Consider the following 15569-nt stretch of genomic DNA (forward strand, 5'->3'; position numbering starts at 1 on the left):
AAAAGGGCGTGCCAGAGACAGGAGGAGTAACTGAGGTCAGGAGGCACCTCAGAATGGACAAAAGCACCAGAAGAAAATAAGCTGAAGGCACAGGTGTCGGGGCTCGGCCAGGAGCTGACCTCTGAGAAGAGCCGGACAGCAGAGCTGCAGAAGGCCGTGGAGCAAAGCAAGGAAAACATCAATAAACTTCAATCTGACGTGTACGGAAAAGACTCTGAGGTTTCTGCCCTCAGTAAGAGCTCAAGGCATCAGAGCAGAAACTGAGCATGGCTCAGGAGGAGCTGGCTGCTAATCGAACCCATCAGTCAGGCTTAGAGTCCCAGACACAGGACTTGAAATCAGGCCGGAGCTTGCTGGAGCAGGAGGTCGTCAAACCTGACAAGAAGCTCCTACAGCAGGAGCAAGCCCTGAAGGAGCTACAGAAGCAAAAGGGTCAAGTTAAGGAGGAGCTGGACAAGGAGAAGATGCAGGACACTGGAGAAAAGGACTGCCTCAATTGGGGCCAGAACCAGTATGGACAGAACTTTGAGCAGCAGCACCAATGGATGCAAACGGACTGAAATGGAGGAGGGCAGGACCCCAGGGCACGCCTCAGGCCGTGGTTTACCCAGAACACCAGAACAGGAAAGTGATGAACACACACACACACAAACACACACACATCTACATACACTGACTCAGAATGAAGAGAAACACACATATGAACACATATGCACTCGTTGATTCACTGACACACACACACACACACACGCGCTGAGTCAATTGAGTGAGAAATGACGCACACACACACACACACACGCACACAAATCGAGATGCTGATTCAGTTCACTGAGAAGTGATCCACACACACACACACACACACACACACATGCACACGCTTGTGCAATGAAGAGTGATACACACACACACACGCTGCTGCAATGAAGAATGCTTTACTAACAAATGCTTATGCTGACACGCAAAATGCTGCACACAAACATCCAAATACAGAATCTGTTACAACAACAAGAAGCCATTGATTGTTTATTGGTTAAATGCATTTCATGTCACCCAGAGGGCGTTTGTGTAGATTTAGGGGACAGGGTCTAAGGCAGTTTGGTTATGAAAACAATGTGTGTGCGTGATGTCTGTTTATGGCTCAAGGCCTCGACTGAATTGTTTACTGTGCTTCACACAGCATGATAAGGAGCAGTGGTACAGAGTGAAAATGATGAATTAACGGTGTGAGTTTTATTTCAGAGCGCCACATTTTTTGTGATTGAGATTTAATTGAAGGAGGAACACACTGAAAAAAAAAAAAAAAATTCAACAACTCAATTTGTTCTCATTGAGATGACACGATACGATCTAATAAGAGTGGTTAGCTGCTGAACTCACGGAATCCACAACACCGCATAAGATTTCAAACTACAGGAACATCACTGGAGTTATAAGAGGCAGACAGCGACACACACACCACATGCATGCTATTGCTATTTATTGTGAATTAACCTGTGAAGGGCAAGAACAAAAGAATTCTGCATCAAATACAGGAAATCATAGCTCCTGTATTTCCTACATTGTTGGCATGCTGGTTGGTGCTGTTGCTCCACAGTAAGAAGGTCCTGGGTGCAGGTCCACAGTCTGGCTAGTTTGCAGTGGTTTCTCTCTGGGTGTTCTGGTTTCCTGCCACAGTGAAAAGTCATGCAGCTATTAGAGCTAGGTTAATTGATGATTCTAAATTATCCATGAATGTGAGTGTGAATGGCTGTTTGTTTCTATCTGATAGACTGGTCAGCTGTCCGGGGTGTACCCTGCCTGGCAACCTATCACTTCAGGGTTATTTCCCAGCCCTGCTGCAACCAGGAGAAAGATAGGAGGATGGTAGTTGTTGTAGACCCATTCAGTTTTTATGGTAACCAGGATCTAGACTTTGTTGAACCGCATGCAATATGAAGACAACATGTAGTATTTAAGTGACCAAGTAGAATTTGAATAAAAGTTATTGAATAGTGTTGAAATAAACTGACAGAATTGAAGGATCAAAATATTCCAGGAGCTCAACTTACTCCATCTGAACATGTTTCAATCGTGTGTTATGAACACAAAATGCAGGTTTGCTGAATATGAAAAGGTTGTGTTGATTTAACTCAGTAGTTTAAGTTTCTGCAAAAGCAAAACATTTGTGTGCAACCAGTGTCCACTATTGAATCAAGTAAATCCAACATGCTTTTGTCAGGGCAAAAAGGAGTTACGGTCCCTGTATTCCTACACAATATTGTCCCAGGAGGGAGAAAAACTTTCTGGTGAAGTTTTGGTTGATTTTTGGGTTTTGCTTAACACTAGGTTGATTTCATCAGTGAGGTTTGGATTGTTTTCTTTCTCTAAGAGAGAGAAAGATGGTTTTATGCTTGGACATGTTTGCAATGGGCCCCAGTATTTGTTATTATATGAGTATTTTATTGGTTACGTTTGTTTTTGCTTTTGTTACAGTGCACTGAAATAAGAACATCTGAGAGGTGTGATCCACCGGTGGTGATATTTTGGTATTTTGTGAGTTCCTGATTTAACAAATCAGCTCTTTAATCCAGGCCTGAGAGATTGAACTTTAAAGCGCTATAAAATATTCTTACTGAAAACAGTCGCAAAGTGTTTTTCTCCATGATTATAATGGGCTTGGGAGAAATTCACTTATATGGGACATTGATCACATGAGAAGTCCTGAGCCTAAAAGGATTGCAGCGAGTCAATCCAGTCAAAAAACAAGGAACTGTTTTCCTTTAAAATGATGACGTCATCTTGCTGGTGAGGGAGGCTCGAATAGGTTGCGCGTGAGACTCCATTATCAGCAACTTCTGGTATGAATGTGTGTGGATGTATGCATGTGGCTGGACTGTGATGGACTGACGACTAAAAGTTTTAACTGACTTGATACTGAGAAAAAAACGGTACCGACTTTAGGATTAGTAAATGTCCACAAACAATTCACCCAGCCTGTAAAAGAAGGTGGATGTTTTGTCTTGCTTTGATTTGTTTTTACAGGAACAGAAGGATGACAGAGACTAAAGGGGGAGGCTGTATCTTCACATGAGCGTGAACTTAACCCTTTGGTTGCTAATTTTGAGTTACTGATGTTTGCATTAAAAAAATTGTGTTTTAGTAGCTGTGTTTCGATTAATGTATCACATTATATTGTTGGGAAGGTTAAATGCTAAAGTGAAGAAAAGGTTTGATTTCACTCATGACTGAACATGTTATTATTAACCATAGCAGCCCACTGTAAAAAGTCAATTAACTTTTATAGAGGAAAAAAGAAAAGAAAAAAGCCAAAAAAAACCTCTATTGATGTCTATGAATAACAGGGGAATGATAGGCTTGTCACATTCAAAATGGAGATATGTAAGGATAAACACTGGTCCCCATCTTTTAGGTCCTTTCATTGAAATAGTCAATAATTCAGAAAAGTAGAGATATAACCGACAGGGGCATGTGCTGAGAGGTGGTGCTGCACAGGAACAAGAGAAAAATAAAGAAAATTTTTGTGTTTAGCTTTGAGAAATTCAAATTAAAATGTACCATTACACTCAGAGGATCAAGATGAAATCAAATATATGCTAATTTTGTATGTGAGTACATGACTGGTGACTGTTCTGTCCTGAGCTTTTGTTTTTACAGCACCCACTTGACCACACCAACAGTTTCTCGCCACCAAAAGGGGGTACTTGCAAAGAATAGGGAGGAATATCATCAAAACTGGGAAAGGTAAGCCCCAAAAGGGGGTGATAACATCATAACTTTCACTTATGGTCAAATTCTCAAAATTTGACCCCCGGCTTGAAAAATTCTTCAAAACATTTAGAGACAGAGTGGAGTTTTAGATAAATATAATGTGCCAAACCACATGCGGATGGAGAGTTGGAATCGATAACATGGTGAAATAACACGCAGGAAAATATTGACCATGTCGATTATGTTTATTCAAGTGTGCAGAGATTGGCTAATCTGACCAGGAAATGTTATAAAATGAATTGTCGGAACAGTCAGCGTTAAAGTCACCTTTGACAGTCCAGAGCAAGGTTATTATCGTTAATAATTCGGTCTAAACTGCTGCAAGTGAATTGGAAACAAAATTTGAATGAATTTAGGACACTTCATACTTATAACACAAGTGATGGTAAGCCATAACTTGATTAGGTAAAGCTATTAAGATAATTATGAGCTGCCTTGACACAAAGAAAGTGGAGTCCTTCACCCTGAAAGGATGGAATGATGCTCTGCCTCTGTAGTCAAGTTCAGACATAGGCCTTAAGCAATCATGAGCCACTAATAAGCGTGACAGAATTAATAAGCTTAAATAAAGCACATTGGGTGAGCGACCCTGACAAGAGAAAATCTATGAGCACGCAATGAAGTGGATTTGTTAGAGCCCGTTTAACATCTGTCTTTCAGAAAAATAAATAAATAAATAGATTTGCATTAACAGACACACATTAAAAAATCCCATTTGACACTGATAAATCCCTGTTCAAATAGAGTACATGTAAACGAAATAACGAAAACTAGAAGTGAAAGAAAAAACATTTTCGTTAACAGAAATAAAAATAAAAAACAAAAAAAGGGAAAACTAACTAAAACTGTAATGAGCGTTCACAAAACTAACTAAAATTAACTGAAGTTATAGCAAAATGTGTTTAGTTTTCATTGAGGTGTGCGTGTCCTACAATAGTCATGGGTGAAAATGAAGTTTAGTTTCCAGATTTCTTCTTGCTGTGTCTCATTATGCCAGCAGGTGGCAGTACGTTAGGCGAGTCGTCTGTGTTGCTGCTCCGTCCACGTGCAGAATCATGTCAGGAAAAGTCGGGAGAAAGCGCCAGAGTCCAATTGGGATTACTTTGAATATAACTGTGTTTAGTATAAAGCAAGTGTCTTGTAGTGAAAAGAGACAAATTAGGAGGGACACTTATAAGCGGAAAAATCCCACAGACCTTAAAATGCACTTGAGAAGCTCACACAAGAAGGCTAACCTAGCTTACCTTGAAAAGGTAAGGGGGAGCACACTACCCCTTTTGTTTTTTGACTCCCCCTGCTCAGAGAGCTCGCCCACTCAACCCTCATCCCCAGAAAACAGAAGCTAACCCCATGCAAGGCAGCGTGATGCATCCCAGGACAACAGGACTGGGACATCTACATAACTGTGTGAGTCAATTGCCTACAAAAACGTTATCAATTCACTTGAACCAAAATTGCGAACACCCGGTGCTGCAAGAGTTAATGGTCTCAATACCCAAGGATAAGCAGAAGAGCATGACTGATATGATGAAACTGGGATTTTGTTACACTTAATTATTGCAAACACAACTAAAACTATAACTGAAACTGATCAGAACTAAACTGAAACTAAGGATTTTCAAAAAATGAAAATAAAAATCAGACTGAACTAGCAAACAATTGGTAAAAACTAATTACGACTGACATAAAATTGAATATATAAAGTCGAAACTAAATCAAAATCAAAACTAACGAAAATTGCAAATCTATTAGAACCCTGATCCAGACTAAGATGGCGTTGGACATCTTCAGGGCGGAGAAAGGTTGGTGTGACCAAGGTGTGGTTTGGCTTGTTGTGTGTATATTTCGAGATGATATGGCTCTGGATGGACCAGTTACCAGGGCATGGAAGGAGGACTGACTTATTAAATGAGGAGAAGGAATTTTCTGGGATTGGAGATCCTCTGGGTGAGTGTTTGACTAAAAGCATGCATAAAATAAAAGCTATTTTTCATTATTGATTGGTAATAGATTGATAATTGGCCACATTTACAGCTGTATTGACTTGTTGTGGACGTAGTCTACTTCATGTTTAAGCACTCTAATTAACAGATTGAACATAGAGACGTTAAAGGAAGAATATGCAGCACCACCCTGTCAGACGCCAGTGGCGATGGGGCTCAGTGATGAATCAGGTGAGCTGGATTCATGGCTGAATCAAAACATAGGTTCCCCTGCTGTGGTCAGTGAGGGGAAAAAAGGGGGAAATAAAATTCAAAAGAGGCATGGATAAACGTTTATTTGTGAAGTTTGTAAACGGGATAAAAGGGGGTGTTTTACTGTTATTTTAGCATCAGCATTATTATTGCATCAGAATCATATAACGAGCATTGCATTAATGATTTATTGAAGCTTTTGACATTATATTAACATTTGTGTTCCGGTGATTGTCATAACCTCAGGTTAATCTTCTATTTACAGGTGTCAGGATAATCGTATGGTCTTTCATTGCAGGTGTAACCATGATCATTTTTATACATATTGCAGTTTGCTGCTCATTATAGAGTTGTGCTCAAGTTAATAAGGGTTAAGAGCTACAGTCAGCGCGATGTCTGGCTGATCTATGGACTGGAGTGACTTTGAGCATAGAAGGCCGCACGCGCTTACACAACACAAATATCATGCTTTTCTTGGCTCTGGGCGGAGCCTACTGGAGCTACGACACTGGATAGGAGAAAGTCTGAGACTTTCTGAGAGATGAGGTCACTAACCTTTTCTTTTAATTTTCTAGCTCCGTTGATTTGACACATTGGAATGTGTCAAAAAAGGGGGGGAAGTTGGGTTTTAACATCAAACAAGGGTTATATGAACATTTTTATGACTTCATTTGTGTTTTAATAACTTAGGTATGGTACAGCTTAAGCCAATAGTGACCCAAGAGGTCTCCGGACTTTTTTAGAGAACCAGTGAGAAGCATAAATCATTTTTCCATGTTTAAGCATTAATCATTGAAATGAATTGAATAGCGTTTAGAAGATAAAATGCCTGTGTTCACGAGAAGCTGAGCACCACACTGGAGAGGAAACCGTGGGACAGTAGGCGGAAGGAAACACATGAGTGGTTTTAATAATTTCTTACACACCTTGCAAATGTGCTTATAATGAGTTGGCACTTGGTCTTTTGAAGGTCATAAGCTTCGTCCGGCGTGATGGTCCGGACTGATATATTGCAGGTATTGACTTTGAGTGCAGAGGGCTAAATGCAAACACGCTTACACACACATAGGATATGATTAGAATAAGTCCCTGGGACATTCTGAATATTCTAAACCAATTCTGAATCACCAGAAGGTCAGTAGATAACAACAGTAGATTATTAGGGCTAGGCAGAGAGGTGTTTTGGTCTTCTGTCTCTTACAAAGAAAGGAACAGACACCAGACGAGGTCACAGATATACGAGGATCCTTCGCAGCAGAGGCAGACACAGTGACTGCCGAGACACCAACTGGGTCCAAGTGTCATGGCATTTTGGGCTCTGATAAGTCACCTCAAAAGGATGGATCCCATAAACACAGCAATAACCATGAATGGGTTGGCGGAGATCCAGGGACACCAGACCAACGAGGTTCGAGAGGCTCTTGGGCAAAAGGGGGACACGTTCCTGTTCCTTTTTCTGGGGAATACACGGGATACACAGGACCCGAGGATACACAGATTGTTGTTTGACATCGGGGCAGAATAATCCCCTGATCTGTGCAACGACTGAAGGGTTGTCTAACCCCTGAGGTTAAAGAAAGAAGAGCAGTGGATCACCCAACTGGAAGACACTGGTGGCTGCAGCAATAAAATAAAGGCTAAAAGCTCCTCGGACAGAGGTTCTAGTCTGAGTACGTCTGAAGGGTATAAGGTAGCACCAAAATAAAGCTGTGGGAGAACTGGGGAGTGTCATCTGTACCTGCTACGGTTGGAATAATAGTTCTTCTTGCACCTGGACTGCGCAAACATGGAGGTCATCTCACATAGGGTTCGCCCAACAGGGGGACAAAGGGCCTCAGGCGTAAGAAGAAATGAACCCGGCCGCATTGGACTACAGGGTGTAGGTGAGCTCTTTATTCTAAAGAGCACAAAAGGGGGAGTGTCAGATTATAATATTATTTTATGCCATGTTAGACCCTTAATTAAAGATGGTGAATTATTATGTAGTTTTAGTTTGCATTATTCTCCTGAATTAGAAGAAGGTGATAACTATTGCATTTGTTAAGCTGAGTTGCATTACATTAGACTGCTGGTTTATTGTGAATGAATGATATTGTTTTATGATGCATTATACTGCTGAGTTATGAGAAATACTGTTTGCAGAAAGTCATCGCCTTATTTGTCTGATTAGAAGAGAACAGAACACACTGGAGTTTTCTGCCCCATCTCAGCAGGAGCAGATAAACAGGGAGCCAAGGTTGTAGCTTAGACACTGTGTGAGAGAAAGAATGTGAATGTTTAGGCTTTTATGATTAGGTGGGGGCCACTAGAGGCTATAAGAGTTTGATCAATGCTCCACCATTTTGAGATCTGATGCTGTCTGCGTACGGTGTCCATCTCCCACGCGTGTGATCATTAAAATCATCGTTTGACTCAACCCGGCCGGACCAGTGTGGTTATTGTGGTTTTTCCTCTTGTATCCATCCCCAATATTTGAATCCGTAACACCCTGTAGACTGTTTGATGGACTGCTTGTCTTCCTGTTTGTTACCGCCGCCTGTTTTTTAATAAAGATTTGGATTTGTGACTTCAACACAGCCTCTGCGTGTCCTCCCTTTGTGTCCTCTTCCTCTGTGAATGTGTTGCATGTGTCACAGATTCATTTTATTAACAGCTTTCCCACAGTGAGTTGCATCAGCATTCATTCACAGCACATTTCAGAAGGATTCAGATTAATACAGTGATCTTACAGTCAGAATGATCCTGACAGAGTGCCACTGTAAATGATCTTTCATCAGGTAAATTTTAAAGTTCAGTATTTCAAAGCAGGAGTTATGAAGAATCATATTGGCATTAGGACTAATAATATGTACTTACAAAGTCAAAGTTTTTTAATTATGCTAGAATATTGGAAGACAATCAACTTTTAGTGTTTTCCGCATATTAATTATTCTGAAATAGAGACGGTGACCCTAACTGTACAGAAGCACTAAACAACTGACAATCTAACAGACATCTTTGGCCTGAGCCGTCATGCACAGTGAGTCTGATCCTTTGCTGTGACAGTCTGACAAGCATGTTTCTGGTCAGTTTGGAAGAAATAATATCACAATGTTGATCTTTCTTTCCAATATTCCTTCTCTTTTACAACATAAACTGATTGTTATGAAGGAAAGGAAGGCTCAGGGTTGAGTAATCAGCATCATGGGCTCATCCGATTAGGATAAGAATAAGCAGTCATCTAATCATTCACAGGGTTCTCCTTTTATTCTCAAATCAATAAAGAAAAGAAGGAAGGAAAGAAAGACACACATGGACTGCCAATGCTGAAAGAAAACAGAGAGATCTGTTCTCCTTCTGCCATTTGTGTCTTCTTTGGAGGGATGGTAGATAGTCCTTTATGAAGTGCCGCCAGAAGTGATCTGCCAATATTTGTGCATGTCGCCATCGTCGTCGACCTAGGAGGTCAGAATCAGAATAGGATACTAAGGGAAGTGACGAATCATGTCGGCCCATAATGAGAAGGTTTGGGGTTATGGGATCAATATCCGCAATGTCTGAGGATACATAGCCTAGGGGTTTTGAGTTAAGAATGCCTTCAATCTCAATTAGGACCGTTCTTAAGACCTCTTCAGTGACCATTTGTGCACCAATGGTTCTCTTCAGAGCATTCTTCACAGAACGTATCTCCCTCTCCCAGGCTCCACCGAAATGGGGTGCATGCGGGGGATTGAATTTGAAATGGATTCTTTTAGTCATCAGGACCGGCTGTAGAGTCGGAGCAAGGTTGTCAAAAGCAGCCCGTAGTTCCTTATCTCCTTTGAAATTAGTTCCTTGATCACATATAATTTCCAGGGGTGTTCCTCGTCGAGAAATGAATCGTTGGAGGGCCATGAGGAAGGAGTCGGTATCCATGCTGTTTAGGAGGTCAAGATGTATACACTGAGTCGTGAGACATTTGAATATTATTCCCCACCTTTTCTCCGATCTGCGGCCGGTCTTGACCATGTATGGTCCAAAGCAGTCTATTCCTGTGGAGTAGAAAGGTGGTTTGAATAACCTAAGACGAGCAGCAGGCAAGTCGGACATTTTTGGAATGATGGGCTGTGCTCTCCATTTCTGACATGCAACGCAGCTATACTGATGCCTGCGTACGGCTTCCCTTCCTCTGAGAATCCAAAATTTCCGACGTAGTTCAGCAAAAAGTCTTTCTGAACCAGCATGATGCAGTTTGTCATCATAATCTTGTATGATCAGTTTGGTCACTGGATGAGCAGGATCAAGTACTATTGGGTGAATGACATTCAATTCCAAGTCTGGGCTTTGCCGTAGTCGGCCTCCTACATGGATAAGTCCAGAATTCCTGCACAACACTGGTGACAAACACAATAGACGGCTGTCGGATGAGAGGGGTTTGTCTGACTGTAAACGGGCTAAATCTTCACCGAAACTGTCCAGTTGTGCCTGACGAAGGATTTCTTGTTCTGCTGTTAGATAATCAGCTGCAGAAGGAATGTTACCCTTTTGGTTGGAGAGTGAACGAGCCGTGAAATCCAATAGCTCTTGATAGATTCTGAAGCTGGGTGTGTATGTATGGGAGGGTATACTGACAATACCAAAAAAGTAGGATTTCTTTAACTCAGTCTGATCATCATCAGGATGGAGATCTGTAACTGTGGGCCAGTTATTCGGAGGTTCATGCAGAAACGAGGGACCCTCGGTCCACCTGTTTGGGCTAAGGAACTCTTTCAGGGATTTACCTCTCGTAACATCATCAGCAGGATTTGTGGCTGAATTGATGTATCTCCAGTCTTGACTGTTTGTGAGGTTTTGAATTTCTGAGACTCTGGCTCCTACGAATACCTTGAAACGGCAGGAATCTGACTGAAGCCAGTGAAGTACAGTTGTTGAGTCAGTCCAAAGGGTGGTAGTCCTGACTGGTAAGGTGAGTTCTGTTTGTATGAGCTCACAGAGGCGTGCGCCTAGTAGGGCTGCGCATAGCTCCAGTCTGGGTATTGTTAAATTCCGTTTAGGAGCAACACGTGAGCGAGCTAACAAGAAACTCAGTTCCACATGACCTTCAAGATCATCTGATCTCAAATATGCGACAGCACCATATGCTCGCTCCGAAGCGTCACAGAAGATATGAATGTCTCGAACTGTGGTAGAAACATTCATTTCCTTAGAAGTATAGCAACGTGGGATGGCAATTTGTGGAAGATAACAAAGTTCTTCTTCCCAGGACTTCCATGCCTCTAAGAGGTTGTATGGAAGGGAAGGGTCATCCCAATCTCTCTCCTTTCTCCATAGCTCTTGCACCAAGGTTTTGGCGCGTGTTGTGAATGGGAGTAAGTAGCCTAATGGGTCATACAGACGAGCAAGTACTGCATAGATACGACGCATTGTGGTGGGGTGTGAGGCTAGAGTTCTGTATTTATAGGCAAACAAGTCAGTCTCACAATTCCACAATAATCCTAATGTGCGTTCATGTGGGCCAGATGGCTTGTCTTCAGTCAGGCAAAGTTCATTACTTGCCATTCTTACCTCAGATGGTAGATGGCTAATCACAACAGGATTATTGCTGGCCCACTGGCGAAGATCGAAGCCTCCTTCTGATAGATGGTTTCTTAATTTGTCTAGGAGTGTTCGAGCTAACTCTGCTGATGGAAAACTCTGCAAGCAGTTATCAACATAGAAACACTGCATTACTGAAGACTGCACATCTTTGTCAGATTGATATTCCTTCACATGTTTCTGCAGTGCATAGATTGCACAACAAGGGCTGCAGGTCGTACCGAAGGGGAGTACCTGCCACTCATACACTGAAGGGGGAGCTGCTTTGTTCATGTCACGCCACAGGAATCGGAGGAGTGGTTTATCAGGAGGCAGAAGACTGACTTGGTGAAACATGCCTTTGATGTCGCCACTTATTGCCACTGAATGTTGCCTAAAACGCAACAAAACACCGAGAAGTGTTGGCCCAAGGATTGGTCCTGGCAATAGGTACTTATTGAGACACTGACCTTGAAATGTGAAAGAGCAGTCAAAGACTATGCGATCTTTATTGTTGTGACTTGTCATATGATGAGGAATATACCAGGCTTCTTTGCTATTGTGCATCTCCTCCGGGCTAAGTTTAACTACATAGCCTGCTTGCTCCAATTTCAAAATCTGATCCTTGTAAGACATGGCTTTGTCAGGATCTTTAGCTAACCGAGCCTCAGTGTTGCGGAGTCTAGACATGACTACAGTTGGAGGGACATTCAAAGGAGGAAAGTTTGCCATCCGAAGAAGAGGAGTGGCGTAGCGATTAACACCATTGATCTCAACCCTTTTTGTGGCCTGTTCAAGGAGTTCCAGTGCCAGTTGATCTTGCTTTGATCGGATCACAGATTTCTCACTGTATTCAGGTAAAGTGTCTAGTTGCCATAGCTTCTCAACATGATAACGCAGTACGTCTGCAGATGAACTGAGAGATGTGAACAAACACTGCACATGCTCTGTACTGCTCTGGGGCTGAAAATCTGTGATCGGACCTTGAAGTGTCCATCCTAATTGGGTTTTAACTCCTGCAGGAGACCCATATGGTCCCTGTCTCAATGGAGCAGTAGGCGTGATGAGGTGAGTATGATCTGAGCCTATGAGCAGGAGTGGCGCCTCTTTATTAATAATGGGTAATGGGATACCTTGAAGATGCTTGTATCTCCGTTGGAGAGATGATACAGGGTAGGTGTGGTCTGAAAGTGCTAGGTGACTTGCAGTGAAGGCATTAATTGTGTAGGTTTTCTCTGGGTGTGCGATGGGTGAGATTTTGAAACTTACGGAAGAACCTTGAATAGTTTCAACTTCTTGACGGACAGTTCTAAGTGATAATCTCTCTGCTTCCCCAGTTAGGTTGAGATGCTGCGCCGCTGATGGTAGAAGAATGGTACGCTGGGAGCCATCATCAAGTACTGCATATGTTTCAAGAGTTCTTTTGCCATTTCGCAGGAGCACTTTCACAACCTTTAAAAGGACACTAGGACAATCACTAGGTCTATCAAAGTACAGTGTCCTCACTACAGGATTAGATTCAGTTGTAGATCTCTTATTTACATCACATAGGATCTGTAGATGTCGTCCCATACAGGTGGCACATGCTTTCCTCAGGTCACACTTTGCGGCCTGATGAGTCCTAGCACAACGCCAACACCGTTTGTTTGCTTTTATCCAGTTTATTTTCTCATCCTTTGTCTTCTGAATGAACTCGGGACACTTACTAATGTGGTGTTCAGGTGAGCGGCAATATGCACATGTTGCCTTAGTTGTTATGATCGGTTGTGCTGCCTGTACAGGATCATCAGATGTATTTGCCCCATGTAATATTGTTGTAAGTGGAGAGGTGTACTTACGGGCAGGTCGTGGCTGGTTGAAGGATGAAACAGGACTGGCCTTTCTGGGTTGACACTTGCATTCCATTTGCAACCAGGATGAGAACAAAGGCAAGGTATACGTTATTTCTCCCTGTTCCCTGTAAACGTGCCGTTTGAAGCGACTGAAATGCTCTGCAGGCAACTTCGCTAACAAGCGATCAACATGGGAGCCACAATCTAGTTCTGCACGTCCTTGTTCTCCCATAGTGCTAAGCAACCCAACTAAAGCCTGTACACGAAGAGCAAAATTATCAAGACTCTGACCATCACCTGCTCTGATAGGAGGCAGTTCCAGTATATTCTTTAGCTCTTTCAATGCCAGCTGTCTTGGTTGCCCATAACGCTCATCAAGGGCTTTGATGGCTTGAGTGTATGGGTCAGGAGCGTAGGAAAAGGCAAGAGCTAATCGTTTAGCCTGGTCTACTTTGAGGTGATCAAGAAGGACATGATATTTGAACTGCTCTGTCTCATGAGGATCAAGAAGGTTTGTAAGGGCCATCCGTAACATCCTGTATTGCATTTCGTCTTCTCTACTAAGGTCTGGAAACGAAGGACCTTCAAGCTTATATACATGTGTTCTCGTGCTAGAGGAGTGACCCGAGCTAGCAGTAACAGGTATCAAAGGTTTCTGTTCATGTGAGGCATTGGATGTAGCTGGTTGCTGCTCTAGAGGAGGGCAATACTTGTGGTCAGATATGCAAATGAGAGGTTGAACAGGGTCTTCAGCTAAAGGAACAGCAGGTTGAACACATGAAACCTGGTGGGGATCCTGCCGTGATAAGGCCAGGAAATCAAAGGGAGTCTCATCTTCTGTAGCAAGGACTGGTCTAGGTAAACCAGTTGAAGGGACTGCAGCATCTAATATTGTTGAATTAGGTAAAGGAGGGCTGGCAGCTGTAACTAAGCCAGACTGACGGCTAATCTGTGGGGGCTGGAAGGGTGATTGACAGGTTGCTGTATCAATCACTGGGAGCTGCTCATGTTGTTGATGTGTTTGAGGACTGGCTCGTAAACTGCATACAGAAGATCTGATTCCATCAGATGAGACAGTGCGAATTGAAGATCTGGAGCTACGAGAATGGGAAGGAGATGATTGAATCATAAATTGCCTGATCTCCCTCATCGTCGTCAGGAGTTCCCTCATGACCTCATCTTGGTTGGTAGGTAAAGGAGCAGGGCGGGTCTCTGGTTGACTTTCTGACTCTCCGACAGGATCCTGCAGCCCATGTGTGTCTTTGTCACTATGCTGGCATTCGGTTTGACTCTCTGTCTCACATGTAGCTCTTCTACTTCCATGATACTGAACGTCATACTGCTGCAGGTGGGCGACTATCACGACTGGATCTTCTCAAACCTTCAGTCAATGGCTGCTTTGAATCCATGACGCTAACACTGCTCCGGCTCGGAGGACCATGTTATGAAGGAAAGGAAGGCTCAGGGTTGAGTAATCAGCATCATGGGCTCATCCGATTAGGATAAGAATAAGCAGTCATCTAATCATTCACAGGGTTCTCCTTTTATTCTCAAATCAATAAAGCAAAGAAGGAAGGAAAGAAAGACACACATGGACTGCCAATGCTGAAAGAAAACAGAGAAGTTACTCATTACCTTAAACAATACATAAAATAAGAAAAACCAGAACAGAACCTCACCTCTGCTGCCGCCCCGTGTGGGAGTGAAGAAGGAGTGAGCCTAAAGTGAATGCAGTCCTTATATAATGTGTGACAGGTGAGTGCAATTAAGGACAAGCACCACACCCAATCAAAGGTGAGAGAACTAAACAAGGTGCATCTGGTGAAGTGAGTGGGTGTGCTGGGATGTGCTAAAAGGTGGGTCTCTACAACAGTGATCAAAGGTACTTATGTTCACAGCGTGTAATAATACTGACAGTCCAGGGCATTGTGGTCTGTTGAGCTAGGGCTAGGGTTAGGCTTAGCAATTCAGACATATGTAATCAATATTAAACGTCTCTGACGTGGGCCACTGTCCGCAGTGTTGGGAAATCCATACAAGGCTGGGACGAGTCAAGGTAGGTGAGCATCCACGAGAAGACACAGCAGATGCATCCTACTAATACTGACAGGACCAGGAGACTCCAGAAACCGAGCATCTTCTCTTCAGTGCCATCCTCTCCTGTCACCCTCTCTGCCCGCAGCTCTTTGAGTATGGGGTAGATCAGGGCGCAGAGAAACCCTTATTACTAATTTTTATTATA

The sequence above is a fragment of the Perissodus microlepis genome, chromosome 13 (assembly GCF_051167445.1).
Source record: "Perissodus microlepis isolate ML-2025 ecotype Zambia chromosome 13, ASM5116744v1, whole genome shotgun sequence".
Classification (NCBI taxonomy): domain Eukaryota; kingdom Metazoa; phylum Chordata; class Actinopteri; order Cichliformes; family Cichlidae; genus Perissodus; species Perissodus microlepis.